This window comes from Ornithodoros turicata, unplaced genomic scaffold (assembly GCF_037126465.1).
Source record: "Ornithodoros turicata isolate Travis unplaced genomic scaffold, ASM3712646v1 Chromosome131, whole genome shotgun sequence".
NCBI classification, from domain to species: domain Eukaryota; kingdom Metazoa; phylum Arthropoda; class Arachnida; order Ixodida; family Argasidae; genus Ornithodoros; species Ornithodoros turicata.
In genome coordinates this window covers 288976-313946 of record NW_026999308.1, presented here as the reverse complement: position 1 = coordinate 313946, position 24971 = coordinate 288976, and the positions used below count along the sequence as shown (strand labels likewise).

The 24971-nt window shown below is 44.1% G+C and overlaps 2 long non-coding RNA genes across 2 annotated transcripts; one reads left to right on the top strand and one right to left on the bottom strand.

The window, feature by feature from the left end:
* Nucleotides 1-217: 217 nt before the first annotated feature.
* Nucleotides 218-21866, top strand: LOC135372215 (uncharacterized). Its single transcript, XR_010415878.1, has 3 exons — nt 218-258; nt 4570-4602; nt 19801-21866. It is a non-coding gene; the product is annotated as an uncharacterized LOC135372215 (long non-coding RNA).
* A 1778-nt stretch (nt 21867-23644) lies between these two features.
* LOC135372207 (uncharacterized) lies at nt 23645-24870 on the bottom strand. The gene is made up of 3 exons (XR_010415876.1): nt 24669-24870; nt 24469-24594; nt 23645-23728 (listed from the first exon to the last, which is right to left on the bottom strand). It is a non-coding gene; the product is annotated as an uncharacterized LOC135372207 (long non-coding RNA).
* Nucleotides 24871-24971: the final 101 nt, after the last annotated feature.

Below are 24971 nucleotides of genomic sequence, written 5' to 3'. Positions count from 1 at the left end.
TAGTTCAGTCCAAAACCCGGGCCCCGTTAAAATTCATCTAATGCTGTTGATTCTGAAACTTTACTGAAAATGCTCATGGGTGTCATTTTCATGTGTGATGTGTGACAATGATATGGTGAGTGATGAATACTCGTCTTCGTCTGTCACCGTTCTAGGGCAAAGGCTCTACAGTGAGCAAATCGTGTACCACTGCAGTGTGGGGTTTCGGGACACTCGTATGACACCCACTTCTTTGGTCCATGCAAGGCTCCGCAGACTGTAAGTGCATAGGCAGAGTCAACACTATCTAGATGGATAAAGCCTTGTCACCCGTGGCATGTGGCGTAGCCAATCAGAACAGTGTTTTTCACGGCGGTAGCAAATCCCGGTCGAACCTTCAGCTTCACCGGTCCCTGGGGAGCGTCTCCACTCTTTTTTCCAAATTGGATTATGGATGTGCTGTGTACGTTTCAGCACGGCCATCAAGACTTAAAATCCTGGGTCCAGTAGGTCTCCAAGGACTACCGTTTAGTTTTCAGAGCTTCGCCAATACAATGGCTGTACATATAATCAAATCAGTGTCTTTTGAGCAACACAGGTTTTACCTGGCTCCTTCATATGCATTAAGAATCAACATATCAATGTGTGAAAGGCACACCGTTCAGACAGCATTTCTTGAACAGGCATTCAGCTGTGTCTTCTTTTAGCGTTCGAATGTCAACAACAGTTCATCACTATGGCTTTCCAGAGTACAACTCTATCATCCTTGAGTCAAGTAAAAAACTCATCCATGGCAGCGCCTCCAAACATGTACCTCTCAGATACAACAAACGTGAAACTGTGAAACACAATACTGCACAGGAATTTGAGGTGCGAAAGGATAGCTTTGGCAGCCACCATAGAGTACCACTGATGGTTCAAAGGGTGTATCCGAGGTATCATGCGCTATGGTCACTGGCACTGTACAAGGTCACATCGTGTGAAGGTCACCATGTCCTAGTCTTCACAGCAGAAGTGTATGCCATAATTTTTAGCCCCTTAATTATATCTTACAAATCGTATTAAAATCATCAGTCATATACGCAGATTCTTTGACTCATTACAGACATATGTAGCATTCATTGCACAAAAGACCCCATTGTCTATCGTGCAAGGAACCTAGCAAGCACACAGTTTATCGGTTTACTTTTCTGCTGGGTACCCTGCCATGTTGGGGATACCAGAAAATGAAAAGGCCGATCGAGCAGCTGCTGCTGCCCTAACATGCGACATAACGCCCTTTGACATCCATCAAAAGATGTCGGGCTATATGTTTAAAAAGCAGCAGACACTGGCAGAGCCTTTGGAAACCAACAGACAAGCAACAAATTACGCACTATAAAACCTCTTCCTCCATCTGCATCCAATCAACTGTATGAGGTGGTATCCTGTCGGCTCTGCCCTGGGACACACCTATTTAACACATGAATATCTCTTACGGGAAGTAGACTGTCCTGAATGCAGTGACTGTGGGGAACAACTCCTCAATCTTTTTTCACATCCTCATTGTATGCCCAGCCTACCAGCATCTCCGTGAACGTCATTTTGTTTCGTGGCAATAGAAACTTCTTGCCACTGCGCACCCGGCTCTTCAGTCGGCAATGAAAGTTTTGTACCCTTTGAAAAGGTATGCATGTTTTTTAGAGATACCGCAGTTTTAAAGGAATCTGTGATTTTAATTACTAACCCAGCACAGGTTAGTAAGCACAAAAAATTGTACCTAGGTAAAACTTATAACGCCACCTAATGCGCCACAAAAAAAAAATCCAATCAAACCAAGCTTTTAGCTGTCGTAGCCCACATAGATGAACCACTGCCGTCTCAGGGTAGTAAACAGAAAATTCAAAATAAAGCTCAAAACTGTCCCATATTTCTATCGTCAGTAACTCTTGTGGAAAGTGTTCTTTTTATCTACAGATACGTGTCTATAGGTTTTCGGAGTTATTGGATTCGTAACAGGGCGCACCGCAATCAGACGAAGTCAGGCTTTGTGTCCACGTAGAGGAGGGAGAGGGAGGTAATAAGCAGACCTTCTGTAATCTAGGTGGCGTTGGCAGAGGCCGCAATGTTGAAAATGTTGGAAGAGCGCAATGCAGCATAACCGGCGCGTATTGTTTCCCGGTGCCATTGTTATATGGCGTCTAGTTCCTCTACACCGTTGTCGTCATTAGCGATGCGACGCCTTAAGCACATGTGCGGAACACATGGATTACATATGATCAGTGTTCTCTTGCAGGGTGATAACAATCGTGCCGTTCGTACGATACGCTGCTGTCCTTTTTTGGGTGTTGTCCTGTCAAAATTCCAGAACGCTTTTAGAAAACAGAACAAAGTTATTTTATGTGCCGCTAAACATACGAGAGAATGGACGTTGGGGACGGTATTGCACACTTGCAATACAGGGCGATATTAGCGACACTTCCCCGTTAACGCTCAAACATCGCAATATGGGGTCCCTATTGCCAAGTCTAATCCAATACGGGGAAACCTCCCTGGCAAAAACCCTTATGTGCTGCTGCCGACACTCCCGACATCGCCTTAACATACGCTTGCAACACCGCTCAGAGTTGGGCCCGATGTCGGGTCAGGATATTGGCCCGATATCATTGGACATGCTGCCGATGAAATTTCGACATGCTACCGATTTGTGACCGATGATGCGCCACATCATTTTGTATTTTGTATTCGTGTGCTGGCCATCGTAGGGATGAAAACAACGTTAGACTGGTTTGCGAGGGGGAAATACGTTTTATGTCTACATTGTTTATTACCTCGTTTTATTTTCTCATGGTTTTCTTTATCTCTCGTATTTCCCACGGCGTGCATGAGCGCGGTATTACCAAAAGCAAGACGAAAAAAAGTTCGAATGCTCTTTAAAAAACGAAGCGCAAGAAGCTTTCTAAAAGGTACCGGCATTTTCTTTCGAAACAAAAACATACTATATATTTCCATGTCTTACGAGCTCCGCAAATTCGAGAGCCCCTGCTCGTCTCAGAATCAAAAATGGTGGAGTGTGACCGTGTCTGATTTTAGTTCGCTCAGCGCATACAAACAGAGCTCGAATGAGGTATTGCTTCAATATTAACTCGACATCAACGTAACGAATGTGTTTCCTACATGCTTTTGGCGCGGACACCAAGTAGGGTCGATGGAAAGCCAGTGTCTGCGTTAAGTCGTTTGTTTCGGGTCAACATCTAGCCGACGATGCCACTTCAGTGGGATGTTGGTCGCAAGTTTGGCAGTGTCGGCGTCTTGTCTCTCGTTTCTGTGATCATCAAGCCGACATTGTCAATCTCTGTGAGATATCAATCGCACGTTGACAATTGTCAGCGTCGTCTCGCTGGTGTCGGTCAACATCAAAGCCGACATTGCCAACTTCAAACTTATATCGGTTCGCAAGTTGGCACTGTCGGCTACTTGTAGCTTGTTTCGGTCAACACCGAGCCCACTTGCCAACTTCAGCGTGATATCCGTCGCAAGTTGGCAGTTTCGGCTAGATGTCGGCGTTTTTCCATCAACATCGAGCCGACATTGCCAACTTCTGTCGTATATCCGGTCACAGGTTGGCAGTGTCAGGGATTATGTTGGACCGACATGCCCAACTTGCTGCCGATATCGGCCCGATGTCGTGTGCTGTCTTGGTTGGTGGTGTGCTGAAAACTGTTTCTGGACCATGTCGAACAGTGGGAACACATGTCCAGAACGCCTTTATCAGTACAGTCCGGTACACACAATACATCGACGCTGTGCCAGAATATTTTCGCAATATACCCCAATACCCACTATACACCACCACACATACCCCAATTTAAGCAGGGGTACATTTGCTCCGATGTGAACCCAATACGAAGTTTTACATTAAAACGGGGTAGCAGGATGTAAATATGTAGCACGAATACGGAAGCTTACTATGCGAGATATCACGGCCCCATGGCCACGGCAGACCGTCTACGGATGACGTATCGTCATGCAGCGTAGGGTTACGTAGCGTAGCGTCGTAACGAAAACAAATGCGATGATCGATACCCTATCTGTTCTCATATCAGGGGTTGGTGCCGAACTTTGTATGATTATAGGAAGGCAGTTGCCTCAGGACAGAAGCCGCCGATATTTCGAACAGAGACTGTTCTTCTTCTGGGCACCGTCCTCATCATTGGCATGGTATTTAAAGGGTTAGGTGTGACGTGTTTAAAGGTTCATGCGAATTGTGGGTCAACAGCCCGGAGGGAAGAAAGGTTCCGTACGGAACACGTCACATCTAACCCTTTAAATACCATGCCAATGATGAGGACGGTGCCCAGAAGAAGAACAGTCTCTGTTCAAAATATCGGCGGCTTCTGTCCTGAGGCAACTCCCTTCCTACATTCCACCGGTTCGCTGGATTTCTACCCATCTTTGTATGATTATGTATCTATCAAACGATGGGGCACAGAAAATGTTTTTCTGTAAAACAGAAAAAACATTTCCTTGGTACCCTTGAGTGTGCTATGAACTGATCCAAATGAACGAGAGCGACACAAAACTGATTAACATTTCGTTATTGCCTTTCAGCCCGGACAAGCATGCTTCGACGACGACGATGCGGTACGTGCACGTTTATCTTCTAATTGGACAACCAACTTTATTAGCTACGCCATGACTAGATAGATTGACAGAAAGCACCAGAATCTTTCGTGAAAACTGGCTGCATCATTCGACATTCCGTCAAACACTCTTGAATGCTTTATGCTGGCACTATAGGACATTGATCCCAAATTTTTAATCAAAGCCCCAAAAACAATCCAAACGACGCACGCTTAGACACAGGCAGACACGACGCAGACACCTAGCTTCTTTATGTCTAGAGAGAAGTGCCCGTTTCATCTCTGATGACACAGCTTGCAGCTCACGCACCCGTTTCAAGCGTCTGAAAAACGTCGTCCCTTCCAGAGCTCGCTCTGTCCTTCAATCGTCATTCGACTAGTATACCTTCAACTCATATCTAAATATAGAGGTGATGGACATGTAACACAACCCTCAGGATAGCCTAAAATGTCTTGCACTCGTCCGCTACCAATCTCCTGGATCTGTCAACGCGGCTGTCATACGCTAATATGGCAAATACTCGAGCCCTGACTTCGACCTGTTTTGGATCAAACCTCCAGGACGAGAGGGCACTGAAACATCAAGAGAGTCACCACGTCGATAGTCACCACGTAGTTGATACTGAGACAGTTACTGAGTTGACTGAGATCAAGTTGATAGGATGATCTCACAATCACAACTTAGCACGCAGACGCTTCATGGACAGACCGCCGTTCTTTCATCACGCCATCCAAGATACTGCAGGCACCTGTGAAAATAAACAGTAAATACTTGAAACAAGTACACTGATGAACAATTTGTGCGCGTGTGTATTTGTGTGTGTGCGTGTGACCACTGTCAGTGTCTCAAACAACTGAACTACGCATGCACTATTTACACACGCAATTTCTGCTACAAAATTCTGCTACCCCAGGGAACGGGTTCACTCCAAAAATCGAAGTACGATTAATTAATGCATCACTGATGCGGCGGAATGCCGGTATTGAATGAGGAAGGGAGCGGAGAGGTTTTTCTCCGGCGCTACGCACATCCATCAGACTGTCACGATTTTCCAACTCGGGAGTTGTAATGCTAAAACATAAAATGGTATTGTACTTTGTTTCGTGTTGAAAGATAGAATAAATTAATTAATTAGCATAGTAAGTGCGAATTTAGGGGTAGTTCCTTCGTTAGTCCCACTTAGTTCGCACTTAGTATTCCAGTTTGTCCTTCAGTTTTTTATTATTTTATTTATGAATTATATATTTTCGATTCTTTAACTTTATTAACGCCTTTCTAGTACTCGAAATCATTACAAACTTTCGACCACCTTAGCAACAGAAAAATCGTTACGACAGCCACGGTTATCGGTTCTACATCTGTGGCTCTAAGCGGGTCTGTCTCCAATCCACGTAGCACTTATGTCGTGTTACTCTCCGTTGGGGAGCCGAGTGGCGTGAGGAAATTTATCGCATTAAGTTGTCAGTTGCAACGCATTCGCAAAATCAACAAGCACAATTACCTGAAGCTCTGCTGTTACATACTAAACACGGACAAAGGGAACGAAGTGGGGAAGAAAATTGTAAAAAAAAAGAATATAGCTCTGACTGCTTAGGTTTCCTACGGTTGCGAGCCTTGCCAGAGACAACGATATTCCACGATCCACTTTTCCGGTACCCTCTGCATTAAAGCTTCACAGCTGGTTTGAGTCCTGTGTTGTCCTCTTCGTATTCTCTGTTTCTCAAATTCAACGAAATGTACCTCTTTGATTAATATCCCTGGACGTCTCTACCTGGTCACGAAATAGTTCAGTAGTTCAATAGTTTATTGAAAACATCAAAAACGTACATATAAGCAAATAAAGGACCGAGAGGGCAGGCCCTGTAAATCGGTCCTTATAAATAATCAGTGATGCATAAAATGAACGTGTGGGGAAACATTATTACACGTAAAAATTACATTCATCGTTACATAAGACAGCACTACATGCTACAACATATTATTATACATATTACAATGCTGCTATAAGAAGAAAAAAGGAAATAAAATAGAAAAAGAAAACATATGTCAGTGTCAGCTAAGGATTAACACAAGGAAATGTGAACAGTAGACGGGACTAGTCTTGTTGTCAGGACCCGTGACGAATGTGCTATGTGTCGCGAAAATACATTTTACAATGGCGTTTAAATAATTGGAAGCTACCTAACGAGCGTATGGAAATCGGAAGACTGTTCCAAAGGCGAGCACCGAAAGATGAAAGAGAAAAAAACCCGTAGTTAGTACGATATGTTGGACATTGAAGTGATAAGATCTGATTTCTGAAAGGGTAAGGCGTGGCGAGATGCCGGAGCTGCATCTGATATCTAACAGAAGATCCGTAGAGAATGCGGCATGCATCAGTTGAGAGACTTTATATCTCAGAAGATTAGATATGGTTGGAACACCTAACTCAGAAAAGGCAAAAGACACCGATTCCCTGGGACCAATGAAAAGAATAGTGCGTAAGGCCCTTTTCTGTGCCATGTACAAGGGATCAAGGTTGGAGGGATAAGTGAGACCGTAAACCTCTATGCCATAACTAATGTGTGAATGAATGAGGGCATAATACACAGTTAACAATGTATTAGAGGTCGCGAGGTGCCGAAGCTTGGATAGTGCGAACAAACCTCCCGCAATTTTACGGCGACAAGATCAATGTGATGATGCCAACTCAAGTTTTCATGTAGAACGAGGCCCAGGAAACGAACAGAGGGAAACACGAGTAAGAACGTGACTGCCTAGCGAAATTTGATTATCATCTAGGGCGACGCGCCTTTTGAGGGGAATGAAAGACAACGTAGCATGACTTATCGAGATTAGCAGCTAATCTGTTCGATAACAACCAGTGATGAAGTTTACCAAGAACAAGGTTCGCTTTAGGGAAGTGAGAAGCAAGTCCTGAATATCCGGATATCTTTGTGACATGTAGGGGATATCCCACAAAGCCATTTACCTTGTGATTCTTACCCAGTAAACAACACATGTACTCAGCACATGTCCTGTGTACGGAATATCACGCTCTGGATGTTTGCATTCCGATGTATAAAGCGCAGTTCATAATGCTGGGGAAGCTCCTGAACTATCCAAGAGACCAGGATAGAACACTCATTGAACGTCGCTCGAATATCACGGGGATGTCGTCTGAGATATACGGATCTGTAGGATGTTTATACAATCTTTTTTTTTTACTGTAAGTCCTTATTTTACCTGTGTAGTATTTCGATAGCGTGGGAGCAAGGCAACATACATTGTCTGAGCGTCCGATACAGCGTGAATAAATAGTATTCGCGTGTTGCTCTCTTTGCAAGCATTACGTAGCATCCTTAAAGAAACAGACGAATGGCCTTACAGCTCTACGTAGCTGGTAATCACAGCAGAGCTGACATCCTGAATTAAAAACACAGTATTTGACAATAAATTATGTCGGAATTATTGTTGGCATGGCATTGACTCAATGCAGGGTGTAGCGAAATTGCAAAGGCACATCCATCCTCGTCACCGTACAACGGTTTTCTTACGCCCCCTCTATATTTAGCGCGACTTCGCTGAAACGACGTTGGCAACGCTTCGTTTCATTCTGGGGTTACGACCGATTGTCCATCAAGGCAAGATGGTGACTCATTACAGCAGGTCTACCAGCAGAGTTCCAGTGCATATTTACAGTGGCATTGCCAGATATGTTGTTTCGAGCGATGTGTTAGTCTGCGGGAAGTTATGGATGTAACGACGCGCTGAGTAGGGGCACTTCACACGCTTCGTATTTCGATATTCCCGTGGCGACTTTCGCCATTTGGAACAGGTACCAATACGGGTTCGTCCCATTATCTGCATTTTCATATTAGGGGGGTTCGCATGAGCTCATATGGGCATGAGTAATATCTTGCTGACATTTTCCCCCATTGGTTGAATTTTTGCATATGAGCCCACATTGCCGACCGACATTTTCCCCCATTACTTCTCACACCTCTGGGCAATATGGAGCATATACAAATGGCGTAAATGCAGGCTAGCTGGTGAACTAAATTCCATGATAGGCAAGCGCTGAGCGATGCGCAAGACACGTAAACAAACACAAACACGAGGGCTCAAACCAGCAAGACGTTTAATAGATAATAACGAACTTTATGAACACGTAGACGATGCGTGGGAAGACAGAGAGAGGGGGAATATGGAATTGAGGACAAAGGGAGTTGAAGGAAGGTTAGAGGAGCCGCTTGAAGGCCGGGTGGATACATACAGACGGCACACTAATACAATTGCCCACACTCTGTATGGCCAATGCGTCTCTCAAAAGACGTTTTCGCCCTGTGCTGGTTCCCACGCCAGCACCGCTGTCCCTGCGACCATAGGGGTTGACAATTATTACAGAGCCTTAGGTGGCCCCGACAATTTGAATCTGGGCAGTTTAATGCTGGCCCAACCCTTTGGTTAAAACCTTGAGACGTTTGACCTATGTATACCAAAGCCACAAGCTAACGGAATTCTATAAACAACATTTTTTGCACGTGGAACAAATTTGATGGTTCTGTGTTCAGCATTACATCCAGGCTCCTGGTTTCGAAAAAGGCGTTAAAACGATCTAACCTGAAGATGTTCCTAAAGAGGAGACGGACCCCCATCTCACTTCGACATAGCCTTCAAATTATGTGAATATCTTGTGGGTAGTACGGACCTACTGCCATGTTTTCGTTTTTCCTCTTATTCTTCCGTTAAACCCCTTTCGGGCGGAGCATGAAACTGTGCAAGTAAATTGTGCTGGCATTAGCTTAAACTCATATCCTGCTCTTTGTAACTTGGCGGTCCTGTAGCTTGAATGCACTGCAACACAAGATTTAAGCAAGACTTGAGTCAGGGCACTGGTTATCAAGGAGAATTTATCAAACTATTTTTCACCAACATAGAATGGCAACTCCTTCTAGGCAGAAAGGTTTTTTTAGTTGAAGCATCATAGTGCCAGCATAACCCCACCTTTGAAGTGTAATGTCAAATCTAAACCTTCATTTTCCCGTCGGCAGGATGCTCTTCCGTAAATGTTAATTTGGGGACGATTCACGAGCCACACGTTGCAGTTATCTACCAAGCAGGATCGGGAACGAGACATAAATATCAGACCATCAACGTATCTAGCCACCAAAACAGCGTCAGGCAAAGACGAATTTACAAAAGCACCGTAACATGAAAGTCGAGGCAGCCTAAATAGATTTCAGATAGGAATGGTGCAAACAGACGAACCTGTGAAAAACCACAATCCTTTTGGGTGTATAAAAGCGCCATCTATGCAAGTTACATTAGAATTCAAGTACAAATTCAGCAATTCCAAAAATATCACTTATAGCTACGCCAGCGTGAGACTGGAACGTACCAAAAGATCCAAAAACGCGTTTCACAGCAAAGGTTTTTTAAGAGAATAGTACAGATCCTTTGACATCCAACGATATCGGGAACTTTTCAGAACCATGAAATGGCAAAAGCATTTTGGACAAATTCTTCGGAGTTTCTCAGAGTTAAGGGGTTGGGTACATTTAAAACTGGCAATGATTTCTGGATGAACGCTGATACGAACTTCTGCCAAGTGCTATTTTCATTAAGTACAATTCTAAGGGGTAGATTGGGTTTATGGTCCTTCAACAAAAATTTTGAAGAGATGCGCCAGACGCAGTTCCTTGATATTCTTTACAAGGTTGACATTTCGTTTTCATCTCAAAATATTCGAAACATCCATTTTCAATGTTCGAAGGTTCCCCAATGAAAGGCACTATACTAACAGCTCGTCAATCGCATCCGATCGCTTTTTTGAGAACTCTTCTCTCGGGGAGAACACCAAAAACGGCCAGATTTGTCAGTTTGAAGCAAGACGAGGTTTTTTAGCCTGCAACTCTTCCTGAGCCGCGACCACAGAACGGGATTTGACACAGTAGCCGGGACCCGTGCATGGGAAGCTTGGCAATCGAATTTTCAATGAAAGCATGTGTTTGGGAACCACATTGCAGCTATGAGGTCCACGTCGGAGATGAAATCGAACTTTGAAGGTTTCACATTAGGAGGCCATACCAGTCGGGGAACAACTCCGATTCACGATTTTCTCGATTCTAGATGGTGCCACGGTCGACGTCCTTATCACGCCGTTCGCCTCCCGACTGCAGAATAATCCCCATAGTGCGTGGTTCACCGTCGCGAGTTTAAGGCGGCCGCGCACCCTTTGCGCTCTTTGCCGAGATGGTAAAGTGTCGGACTTTGACACGAAAGGCCCGCAGTTCGATTCGAGACATTCACGTCTTTTTGCGTGTCACCTATTGCTATATGAGTACTTTATTTTGTTGTTGTTGTTGTGTATGTTGTCTGTAATTTTTAGTTGCTCTTCGTATTGTTTTACTAGTGCATACTTTCTGTATGCCGACGTCCAAGTGTGATCGGATAGTACGGATGACAATATGGCAGTACACACACAGATGGTATTATAAACGAATGTTGCCAGCAGTGAGTCTGAGGACAGGCGATTGCCAATTAAGAAATGAGGAAATGGCCAAGGAAAGGTATTTTCATATGCTATCAACGCTCGCCCAAGATGTTGGTATCTCGGAGGCCCTCAACCTGGATGTACCAGGCGCTGTAAATTAGGCCATAAACACGCAGCACTTACAGAGCAAGTCACGAAAATCTAGTGCCTCGAAACAGTATTTCCCTTTTTTTTTTGTACTCGCATACATGCAATTACCTTGATAATACTCCTATTATTCATGCAAAAAATGACATTTTGGTATGTATATTTCTGGTAAGGTAAGCATTATCAAATATGTTGAATTCATTTACAGGGCGTTGGGTGCAAAATACTTTTCAAAATTTTCATCGCAGATAGACTTCTTTACCCCGAAAACTTCAGTAATTCCGTTCCCCTATGTTCCCTCCTGTTTTTCTTTCACATACATCGGCTTAGCAAAATGATGTCAGTCGACAACCCCAGTAACCAGGGGACTCCCTTCTTCTCGCCTTGGTGTGCCAGTTTGCAAAAGCCCGTACAAAGACGGCGAAGGGGCGATAAAGGCTTTCGAGGTCGATGCCAACCAAGAAGATACGGAAAGGTCGAGCGGCGAGGCCTCCCAGAGGGAGTCGCGATATTCCCAACAGACTTTTTTTTCTGGACGCCAAGAGGAACGATTCGACAAAAAAATAAAAGGACACAGACCTAGAAAGATATTAACATTGGTCACCTGACAACATAACAGGTTCTTGTTTGAGTGTTGCAAAAAGTGCAGTTCGGTCTCCCTTATCAATGTGGGACAGGAAATCAACTATTCTTGTAGGGCAACACAGAGGCAATTACAAAATTGGCAGTTTCCAGAGATGAATATGAGCGCTAGTTGCCAAATGAAGAAATGATCACCGAGAAGTCGTTTCCTATATCTCAAAGCTTGCCCGAGATGCCGGTTTTTCCCCTCCCCGGAAAAAAATGTCCCCGGGAAAGAACCATCCCCAGGAAAAAGCCCCAGAGAAACCTTCTCACGCAAGAACGAAAGCCGTTTGATCGAACGCGGGGCATTTCGTCCAAGACAATCTGGATCGAACACCGTTTGATCGGAAACGGCCAGCGGTCGTTTGATTTTTTATTGGATTCTTTTGGGAGCAGATGCATACTCTAAACAAGATTGAACTAAAGTATTATAGGCTGTTAATAGAATATCTTTTTTTTTTATACAATGGCGAAATTTCCTTCTTAGCATTCAGACATCGGGTGCCTTTCGTGTACATTTCACTATCATCGTTCCCTGTCGTCAGCAGTGAAAAGGGTGCCCAGAAGAAGCACGACTATTGGCTGCTCCCCACTTGAAGACATTTTCTTCGGTATGCGTCCCACTTATTCGCGGGAATACAACAACAACTTTATTTCAGGATGATAGGGAGGAGTCTTCATCGCCCCGGGGCGGCGATACTCTACCCGCATTGCTGGAGGTGAAGTGGGGACTGAAGTAATGGGTCCCGTTACAATTTCACGGGATACTTCCGCACTTGTTCCATTCAATTTAGTTTCCTTTCGGATGGGAGAGAGTAAAAAGCGAGAAGGCTGTGCTGTTTGTGAATGACAAAGGTCCGCCATATATCCAGTAGCCCTCTCTCTGTGTAGCTGAAAAAAAGAAGACGCAAGAAACAAAACAAACAAAGAAGGAGAGAACACTTATTGCCTGCTCCGTATGTTCGAGTCAGGAGTTACTTACTCGAGTCCTGAGGCTCTGACTTCACGCTCGTCTGAACGTGGGTATGGTCGGACTTATTCACAATACGATTATACTGGTGATGTCCAATGAGGGTGGTGTCACGAGATTGGAAGGATTTTGAAAAGCTCATACTTTAGAAACGATTCAAGGTGTGCCGCTTGGATAGACGCCATGAACTGTAAGAACTTTCGCGTTTCGTCACGCTACGCCCCCCCCCCCCCTCCCCCATATGTTATTTTCTCCTCGGATTTGCACTATTTGCGTGGGTCGGCTAGTGGCAGTTAGGGGCTCGGGCCCCCCCGTCAGCCTCCCCGTAGCTACGCACTGACCGGAATACTAGTTTTTTCATATATAGTTCTTTTTTTGTTGTTGGTGGGTGGCCAGACACTGATGTTGATGTACAGTATTTTCAGCAGAAGCGGAGTTGTAAGGGCAATGAAACAACTGAATAAGTGGGTTGTAGAGCTTTTATAACCCATAAACATCGCACAGAAAAAGATGTAAGGACAACTGTAAAACCTGTGTCTCCTCCGACAGTAGAGAAATACATGCATCCAGCGAACGATATGGCTAGCGAACTAATGCAGCGAACTATATCCATTTAATGTTGTTCGTTGAATGGAATGTAGATGTAATTATTCATTAATACGTGAAAAAAAAACGAAAAAAAAAAAGAACCCTATGTCTCCTAATTTCAACAAATCCGCAAAGCGAACGATAACACTCGGTCGGCTGTGATGTGCTTCATCGACTATTTAGGTTTGCATCATATTTCAGGGGCTTTTAGTGCACAATTATCCGCACTTTACCCACCACGCACTTTCTTTTCGTAGTAAACAAGTTGTACATTATTGTTTTTCATCTTCGCTGGCTAGTCTATTTGCGAGCACGAAATGCTATGCATTCTAGTTATTTGATTTCTAATACAATAGCCACAAAACTTCTAAACTTCATAATCAACACCATTCCATTCAGTGGTCATTCACTAGAGTGCTCACCCCGTGTCTCTTTGGCCTTTCCGTTTTCAGCCTTCTGATTTTCGGCTTTCTGATAGTTCGACGTTATGATTTTCGGCCTTTTATAGGCTCAATACTTACACTCAGTCAGTCTAAATAAATGCATTGCATTTAGCAACAGCTATTCAAAAAAAGAAAAAAAGAAATAAAAAAGGAGAAGGAAGCTCCTAAAACTCTTTGAACTCCGTCTTTATGTACGCGAGGAGGTCTCGGAGCACGAATCCGTCTCATAAAGCGCTGATCATTACCCGGAAACTTCAGTACTCCTTGGTTTTCGCAGGGAACTTCACATTACACCAGACCTTTCGTTCAGCTGGTTCAGCGTAGAGTCACTAGTTCAGTGGCGAATCCCCAGTGACCCGGAGCTTTTCCTGATCTTCCTGAGAAGGCTTTCCTTTGTTTGCGGTGCAAAGAACGACGGGTACAGGTTTTGGGTCATCCAACGCGGACCAGCAAGAAGTGTCGAAAGATGGAAAATCCAGGGAACCGGTATCGAAACATTGGCCGTATCTCAAATAACGTGATCGAAGTCCCGTTGAAAAATAAACAACATGAACCATGAAAATGCAAACACCGAACTTTTACTAATCTAATAATCAACTACCTAATGTGTTGTTCCGTCGCGTCCGCCCCGCTAAGAGCCGAAGCAGCCAAAAATGTGGCTCTCGTTCGCTAAAATGACTTGGACAGACATCGAAATTTCATGCATGATGTACAACCCCCCGAAAAACTAGGGAACACGAAGGGACAGACACAAACACGAAGTCTCAAAAACAGCTGTTCATGTCTGTCCCTTCGCGTCCCCTAGTCTCAGGGTTTTACATCATGCATCATCTTCACCAGCTCGCTTGCTTCCTAGCCATTTTTTCATCGAAGTTGTTGAGTTTGTGTGTTAAATAGTGATGTCGGACTTTTAAACACGGCATATCATCGGACCAAGCAATCGAGCATTGTCGTTGGTTTTCCTTCTTTCGCGAACGTGAATTTGGGTTCCGGAAAAGACTGTTGCCCATTGCCTGGGCTGAAATAATTGTGCAGCGGTCGCTTGATCGATTTTCTTATTGGTTCACGTGGAGCGTTGACGAAAAAATAATAATAAGATAAAAATGAAATAAATCTATCAATAAAAGAAAGAAAGAAGAAGAACGAAGAAACCTGCAGTTCTAAATGCAGTTATCCTGAAGAACATTTATTTTGTGTGTAATCCTCTTGATCGCTGTTTCAACATTACGAACATTACAGGGCAATGAAAGATGGAAGTCACTGAAAGGGTTAGCCAGCTGTAGGGGTCGAACCCACATCTTCTTCACCCACTCCTACAGCTGGCTAACCTTTTCAGTGACTTCCATCTTTCATCGTTAATTTCATAGGCAAATTGAGGCTTTGTGTGTGTTTGTCCTTACTATGTTGTTCCAGCCTCAGAGCATCAGTTCTCTCATATTACAGGGCAGTCATGTTGAACGTTACTGGAATATTTGTAAAGTCGGCCCCTTCCACTAATCGTAAATACGGCAGATTCTCGTTAGCCCTTATGAGACAGTTGTCTGAGTAAACACAAACCCGGCAAAATCGGTCAAATTGACGTTTCATGTGAAGCTAATAAACTCATCTCAATTCTCTATACGCGCACCGAAAAAAGAAGACGGTTGTTGGCCTGTGGTTGTTGGCGACAATGCCGGCTCAGACGATAATCCCTTTACGAGCAGCTAAGTAAGCTTTTGTTCTGGTCTCCAAGGTCATGCCCTAAGTCAGCGGTCCCAGGAAAGCAATGAGGAGAGAGGAGCCAGCAGTGCCGTCCGGTGCGCACGCGCACGCTTGCTCGGCGGAAGGATACGGTCCGCGCGGTTTTGCTGTCTCGTCAGAACGATGCCGTTCACTGGACTTTTAGTTGGTGATTTTTGCGTACTCACATTTCATGCTTTTTTATAAAAACGATCTATCAATTCCTGAAACATATCGGGAGAAAGTAAATGGAACGTTTTTTTTTTTTTTTTGAATGGCTATAGAAGTTTAATAAAAACCTGTCCAAAGAGTCAGGGGAAAAAATTGTGTATTTTTTTCATGTTCATGACGTCGCCGTAAAATACATACGACATGTATGAGAAACCTAATAACATTATTCTGTTCATCCCGTCTTCTCTTTATTGTGAAATCACCCGCGTCAAAATCTGCGCGATAGTTACCGAGAAAAAGCATAAGATATGTTCCATAGGAAATACATTGGACGGAGAGCTGGTATGCCCTCTTAAGGCAGAACTTTGGCGTTTTGGAGAGAAGGTCTGTGAGGTGCGACGACAGATGCACACTTGCAGGATTGACTGAGAGAGTTGATGAATGGACGTGCTCTTCACGGCGTTTCACAGCAGGTTTGCGAACCGAGCGACGGAGGACTGACCGAAGAGAAGCGAATTATTCTTCTTGACAACGTTGCCAATCGGAAATTCATGGGTATGCCAAAAGTGTGAGCATCATACCGACGGGAAATTGAAGTTTTTATATTTGACCTTACACTGCTGGCAATATGGTGCTTCAAGTAAAAAAACCCCTTCTGCCAAGAAGGAGTTGCCATTCTAAGTTGGTGAAAAATAGTTTGATAATTCCTTGATAACCAGTGCCCTGACCAAGTCCTTACTCCAAATCGTGTTCAGTGCTGTCAAGCTACAGACCGCCAAGTTACAAAGAGCAGGCTATGAGATTAAGCTAATCCAGCACAATTTACTTGCACAGTTTGAAGTTCGCCCGAAATGTTTAATGGAAGAAAAAGAGAAAAAAATGTAGTAGTTCCGTACTACCACAAGATACCACATAATTTGAAGGCTATGTCGAAGGAGATGGGGGTCCATCTCCTCTCTAGGAACAACTTCAGGTTAGATCGTTTAAACGCCTTTGGTCAACCGCTATGGTCCCAGACGGGCGGTGCTGGCGTGGGAACGAGACAGGCGAAAACGTCTTTTCAGAGAAGCATTGGCCATACAGAGTGTGGACAATTGTATTAGTGTGTCGTCTGTATCTATCCACCCGGCCTTCAAGCGGCTCCTCTGACCTTCCCTTCAACTCACTTTGTCCTCATTCCATATTCCCCATCTCTCTGTCTTCCCACGCACCATCTACATGTTCATGAAGTTCGTTATTATATATTAAACGTCTTGCTGGTTTTGAGCCCTCGTGTTAGTGTTTGTTTACGTGTCTTGATCGCTCAGGCTTGCCTATCATGGCAATATGGAGCCTTTGTGTCAAGTTTCAGCCAATATGGGAAAATCCTGGCAATGCTTCGCCTTTGTGGGTCAATATTCTGTGCTTCCTGAGGACGTTCGTGGGACCTTGGTTGACTGCTGAGAACACGCGCAATACATGTAACAACTTTTTCAGTACAGCCTGGTTGCTCAATATATTTAAGAGAAATACTAAGAAGCTGAGGCTGAATATAAAAAAAAATGAGAGGCTCAGCGAAACTGAAGTTCGAAAATGATCAGGAGAACCATCCACTACCGCCAGACCGCGGTTCGAACAAGTTTGAATCTCGATGGGTGGATGCCACATCCCAGACTGCCCCACCACCGCCACACCAACGCAACTGCCTCAACTAGCCTTGGCTACGATCCTCGACTGAAGCACACTGTGACAAAATCTGTAGCCAACGGAAGCTCGGGAGCAAGCGTTGCCAATTGGTTTCGAAATTGCGCCTGCTTTCACCAGCTAAAAATACGCTACGTTCCCTCGACTGATTCGGTATGCCTTCCTGCGGCCATCCACAGAGAAATTAGAGCTCCGTCCAGCTCCTTCCTCAGTTCCTCTTTTGGTCTTCCTCCCCCGCCTTTCCTTCTAACCTCTATCCGTATAGTTTAGCTGGCCTTCAAGAAAGCCACCTTTGCCGTTATCTGCAATGATTGTTACTGAAAAGAACATTGTGTGAGCATCATCGTCGTCATCACTGCCTCTGACATTTCATCGCTTTCACCGTGGCGTTCATAAAAGCGATGAACTAGGCCACTAGACTTCATAGGCCAGAATCGACGCATCGACATGTACTAGCTCTTTAATTCGACCCTTTACGAACCTAAAGTCTTAATGCTATCTTCTATAACGTCTAACTTGAATAAAAGTCGGCTATGGTAGCACGCCTGCTGTTCACACCTTTATTCATCGATATATGACCTGGCCAAATGAAGATATCATCTGGACCACCACTGTGTCATCACGCGACCAGCTGGGCGACACCGTCATTAATTTTTTGTGTGCCTGACATGGCGCGGTCGACAGGAGTTCCACTCTATTACAGGGCAAGATGGTTCCATATTCAGTCGGTTCCGATTCCCTGCGGCATCTATTTTGTACAGTTCAGTACTCACTGGTTGTGTTCACCTCCTTTTCGGAGCAGAATAGAATTTTCGCGCGCTTGTCTTGTTCCTTATCTTGTACATTTTTCTCCTCGCCGCGGAACACCATCTAAGGCTGATTAGCAATATATGCGAGTTTAACGTGACGAATTTACGTCATTTTATGGCTTCGATCACGGATGATTGTGTTAACAAGAAGTTAGTTTTCATTTTCTACATTAATCTTACGCAAGTTCGGTGGAACGCTTTGCCACTGAAGTCTCTCAGGAAAATCAGTCGCTCTACCAAGACAAGCTCGTACTACCTATTACCGAGCTAATGCCTTTCATAAAACGCCTGCTGTTCCATACCTTTATCCATCACTATCAATCTTGGTCAAATGTTGATGTAATCTGGACTGCCGCTTTTGTCATTACCGGCCGTCAGCGACTAGCCAGTCTTCCATTTTTTGTCCCTCGAAGTTCCCCGCTTATTGTATTCCTTACTGTTTTCATTCATTGGTGATTAAATATTGGTAACGATTTCCGTTCCTGCAGGATGTATTTCGGTTGTTTTTGTGCCTCAGCTCTTTCGGTGTCGGGCTCCGTTCTCGTTTCTGTTCCCGATTTTGGTAGGACGAATGAAAATACATTTTTGTTTCTGTTTCGGTTTCTGGTGTTAGTAACGAAACCATTATCGTTTCTGTTTCTATTTTTGTTTCCGATGAAATTCAGGTAGATACCGTTCATAGTTTCAGCATCTGTTTCCCGTCACAATCCCTGGTTGCGTGGCACGAAACAGAAAAACGTTCGAAGGTTCATGATTCATATAGCCGCGGAGATGCATTTTGTACTCAAATAGCGCACAATACACGACGGGAAAGTCATTGGCTATCCAAGTGAGTTTGGACAACGTCGCATGTCTTCATGTACAGTTCTACGTATATCACATGTATGTTTATTTTTGCAAAGGAAAAAACAAAGAGAATTCGCGTGCCGATGCTTTCATTTCAACGACTCAGCTGAACTGACGATGGGTCTAAAGTTGAATAACTCTCATACGATTCACGTTATTGGACCGCGATTTGGATTCAGACACAGGCGTTCATCTATGTGTACGTCCATGGTGCGATCTGTTTAATGAACGCAACAAACACAGCGCAGCAACCATCGACGACACAACATAGGCGCTGAGTAACAGCTGAAGTTTATGCTGTGCACCGCAGGAAAATAAAAGGGTAATGGGAGGGAACATGGGAATACAGGGCACATTGGCTACACAGGAGAAGCCTCTAGATAGGCAATCTCCCGTAGTTGAAGCTCAATGCAAAGTGCACTGACAGCTTCCTTTTCTGTCACGCGAGAGATTCGAATATCGCTCTAGTGCACTGATCTCTCTGTCTGGCGAAAACCCGAGTGCTCCCTAATATAGGTCAGTAGCCAGATGCTCCTGAGTGCAGCGCCAAATTGTTTTCTGTCCCTGATTTTAGAGATGTAGCATGTTACATAAGCCTATCATTAAGGTACCTCCTCGTCTGGCTTCCGCACGAATTGTCACAGGTCACCGGAATGTCATAATGGACAAAGTCGCTCTACTTTCCGTGCTAAACAATAATCGTTTCTCCTTTTTTTCCTACAGCTGTGCTTCTTGAGGAAATGTGGAAAGAAATACAGCGAGATAAAAGCGCTGTCCCGTCGTAACTGGAACCTACCAGACAGCCATTACGACGAAATGGATGCCTGTGCTAAATATCCATGACATGACGTTCATCTGCTCCAGATTACCTGGTCGTGTCGTGCTGGCTACTTCGATTCGACTAAGTGGCTGCTGCCGCTGTCTTGTGTTCAATATTGCTGTTCAATATGTCACTCTATAACAGATTGATGCTCATTTGCCACTTGTGCGATAATTGTTCAAACTGTGCTACAAGAGCTATAACGTGAGGTTGCGTAAAGTTGGAGGCAACTCAAAACGCGGCTGATTCTTGGATGGTTATCCTACATCACGCGCTCTGAGTGCCGTCAAACTACTTTGCAAGTGTAGGTTATCCGGATGGTTTTAAATTTGGTTTGCGAATGTCAAGGCGAACGACAGGACAGAGATAACCATGACACATTACGCGTTTTAAATACGCAATAACACTTGTCACTTGTACACCTGGTTCGGTTGGGTTAGGTTAAAGGGAGACTCCGCAAGGATTTCTTTTTTTTTTTTTTTTTTGTAAAGGTGAGCATCACACCGAACACGGAGCACTTCTCGATGCCGAATACAACAAACTAATGCTTTTTGCGCTGGTAGTTAATTCGTAAATGATGACAATGACAATGATGATGACCGAAATGCGAAGAGCAAAAGAAAAAAACAAAAGTTCCGTACTAGGGTGTTTCGTCCGGAGCAGGATACTATGACGTCACCCACCAGCATTATCGTCCGCTTGGAAACCTGTGTTCTCCTCGGATGACGTCAGCAGTAAGGTGGACTAGTGTTAGTGGTCTATGCGAAGCATTACAGGCGTGTACCCCTCGATTCAAGCCGGGCACGTGATCTTTGACAAAATGCGATTGCCGCACACAAAGCGTTTTTTTTTTGTTTTCGAACTACGACGACCTCAGTGTTCCAGTGTGTGGCTATTTTCAGTGTAGAAGTTTTTTTTTTTTTGTTTCAAAGCAGCTTGCTTGTGCAGCTCACAAAGCAGCTATTTCATGTGACCGTGTCAGAAGACTCAACGTGCTAGATCGCGGTTTTACTAGTGGAATAGTTTTGCGCCCTGATAACAGGTACCCTTCACAAACTTATTGAGTGGTTCATTGCACTTGAACGTTTGCACGGTTGCGCGTGAACATAAAAACACATTTTTCTTTTTCTTTTGATTAATTACTGCAGTGACCCGCTTCGGCTGGAGATTTTTCTCTAAAAGATGTCCACTGAAGGTGCCAAAGGGGTAGTAGCCACATCGAAAGCGACGGCGCCATGAATAATGTTTTCGCGTGAAATTCATTTGAATTTTTATTTAAATAATGACCGCCTCCCACTCATTCAGCGCAGCTTGTAGGAGGGGTCAGACAGATACTTAACAAATGAACATTCTTATAAAAAGATAAACATATGTAATTATATAAGAATACAAATATACAAGTTCTTCGATTGGTGCACCGGTTCGCGAATTTAACTGAAACATCCGATATATTGCTCTCCTCGCTGAGGGGGATGGCAGTCCCTCCATAGCACCGTCACTGCTAGCAGATAACAATGTTTATCTTTCGTCATGAAGAGTTGACGGCGTCCGCCGCGATGAGCTATTTCTGTCAACGATACTTTAGGTGGTCATGCTTAACCTTCATAGACATAAGCCGTAAGCATAAGTAAGCATAAGTAGTCAGCCGTTGAGCCGTTTGTTTGCGATGGGATAATGTATCAATTGTCTCTGTTGTAAATGTGATGATCGTTATTAAATGAAGTTATGCGGTGTTAAACTTTGTTAAAGATTGTTTGTGTAACGTTAATGTTGTATGCTGATGATCAAAAATAGTGGAGGCCTCACTCAGACTATCCATCTTCCTTAAATGCGTGATATACGGATGATGAACTGCCAGCTTCCCCGCGCAGACTGAAAAACATCCAAGTTGGCTTCGTGAGCCTTATTCTTGTCATTGAAGCTCGCGCATACCGACATTAACGTACTGGTTGAGCTAACATACAGATAATGCACAGAAAACATATTTCAGAAACTGCATGTATGTGTGGCATTTGCGGGGCTCTCTGCCCTGGTCAAGGTGAAACACAGCGCATGCAAGAAAGAATACATACTCTTGAGCTAATGGCTCAGAAGCTGTCACGTGACGATTAGTTCGGCGGAAATCTGGTGATTCAGTCGCGCGCGATCGAGACAGATGTGGAACCATCTAGTAGCGAGAGTACTATCCATCGCTCAGCACACCTCTAATTCTAGTTCACTATATCAGAAGTGTGTTTATCTGAGCGACCTATAGCTTCACAGAGAAGCTCGCTTTGTAATAAATATACGCAGTTCTGGAACGAGATATTTTCGATATACCACATCCTTTGTCGTGATTTCGTTGCTGAGTCAGGAGGACAGGCGACAAGCCGAGGACAAACGGCAGAGGACAATAAGAATGTACGCGTGTGTGCACTGCCGCGCATTTTAGTATTTCAGATCTGCCGCTCAACGTAAGCAACTACGAAGGAAGTCCACCCTGTAAGCAATGTTTCAAGCTTAGCTGTGTAAACGTAGTGTAGTATTTGGTGCAATTGCCTTGCAATAAAGCTTCGATATCAATCAGAGTTGATGGCTGATTATCACCTTGACTGTTTGGTAGTGCTAGCAAATCAGCAAGTGAGCTGAGGTCAATGCAACCGGCACGTCCCGTGATGATAATGAAAGGGCGCAGACTAGCTGGTTCATACTGACGACCTGAGCAGACAACGAGGCGCAAATAACAGATGAGTTCTCAGACAAGGAACAAAATTTTAGTGGTACCCAAGGCTTAGTCTCCGGGGAGAAGGAATGTGCAGAAAGGATGGGTTGCTGATTCAATAGCCACGTGTAGCTGTCTTCGAAGATTCCCTAAGCAATCTACGCCATAAGTCATTTTCTTGGTTTTCTGGTTGTTTTCAATGGTATAAATCGGACGTGCAATAACTCGTACCTTTTTTGGCATGAATTTATACCCCCGCCTAAGGCATATACTGTCTATACCTTCATGGAAGTATACCTCTGGTGATATATAAATTATACCTCGACAAAGGTATATATAAATATATAGGGGATATACAAACTATACCTCCGTGGAGGTATACATGAACACCTTAGGGGTGCATAAATTATACCTCTTCGAGCGTGTGCATTATTCCCCTTGGGGCGTACAAAATGGTGCGTAACATGCTGTACGTAACATGGGGCGTTCCATGGTGTACATGAGATATGCTTGGGATGTGCCTTGACAACCACTTGTTGTTATGTGCATCAGCGTTGATATATGCTTGTGCAGTACCTTATTTTATACTGTTGCTTGAACACCAAAACGCACGCCCGAACCATGTATCATTGATCGATGGCAAGCACAAACTACAAAACGTATTTGGCAACTTGACAAGAATATTTATTTTGTTGTCATATAATGGTTTCCAAAGGTAATGAATTCCAAACATTTTTCCCTTGGTTTTGTTTCGGAGAGCCCAGCAAGCGGTATCTCAATAAATGTTAATGTGTTAAGTGCCTTCATAGGGTAGATTATGTTAATAATCCAAAAGGTAGCAAAAAAGCAGAAACGGCTTGTGCTGCTCCGTCACATGCGCAGACCAGCTGCCTGTCAACATAGAGCTCGTAGCTGCGGTGTTTCTCCAGGATGACTGGATGAAGCGGTAGGACGTCGCTTTGAAATTATTGTATTACACAGGATAGCACAAAGAAAGATATGGTAATGAAAGCAGGTGACATTGTGGGTCTCCATTGCTAAATAAAGTTTGAAATAAATAGCACACACCTTAGTGAATAGTGTATCCGTGCTATCTCCACAGCGCAGCGCAATTGCAGCAACTGTGTCATCTGAAAGTCATAAAGCGAGCCGGCAATTGGTTTTACATTTACGACTTCAGCATAAATATTGTAAGTGCATATACCATGCTATGCGGTCAGAAAAAGAAAGAGTTCAAGTGTCCCAACACACGAATATGCTTGTGTTCGCTGCCGTGACATGACTGTGTGGGGTAAGATCAATTTGTTTGGCACAGAAAACAAAAGGCGAATATAGATAACGCATCTGGTACTGGGTAGTGTTGAATGTTTCAGAAACTATGTTGTCAGTAGCTACCATGTCAAAACTCAGACGTACATCAGTATATGCGCTGTGCAAGCTAAGAATACAGCCTAGAATACAGCCATGAAAGACGGTGGGCTAGTTGGTATAGGTAACTCATAATCACAAGCGCACAAACACACGGACGAAGGCCAGAAGACAACACTAGCGCACTGTTCTAGTTGTTCGTCTGCGTGCCTTCGTCCGTGTGTGTTTGTGCGCTTCTGACTATGACTTTTTTTGTGGATGTGCTACCGTGAGCATTATGAGCGTAAACACCGAGCGGAGGGTAAATGACTTCGTGCCCGCCATGCAGAAGGTCGCAAATACATAAAAGTAACATTAAAACACGACATCGCCGCTCTCGACCGATTTCTTGTTCAAATCGTGCACTGGGCGCCGCCACAAGTCGCGTGCGAGGCCGTTTACCACACACTTGGTGTTCCCTGAATGCTCACGGTAGTACTTATGCAAAACGAATTACGCTTACCTGTATACTGTACAATAGTGATATCCTCTTCACTTTCCTGTTCATTAATGAAGGTTGTTACGGTCGTCAACCCACTCGGGATTGGCATAACCAGTTTCCTCTCTGTATTTCGAACTCCAATAAGGCCTGGAATCAGAGAATACACATTGTTGTAACTGAGGAAAGAGCTCATTGAGGATCCCGTGACAAGGAATACTAACAACTACTATTGTCTGACTCTTGAGGAATGGAAAGATGTTTAGCGCCTCCTGGACTGTCAGGGACTTGATATGTTCTTGCCTTGCCTTTGCTGTAACCACCATACTTTCCTTGTAGTGGTCCGTTTCCTCGGGCGCTGATGTTAGTAACCATTCCTGGTGTTGCTGTATGGTGGTGCCATTTTCACCTTCAATTCCAAGGTTGTCCATGTTCTGAAATAAAGTTATGTGCTTCGTGTGAATTAAAATCAGACTGGTGCGAAGGGATCGTATGTGATTTCAATTGGTAACAAGGGAGAACGTATT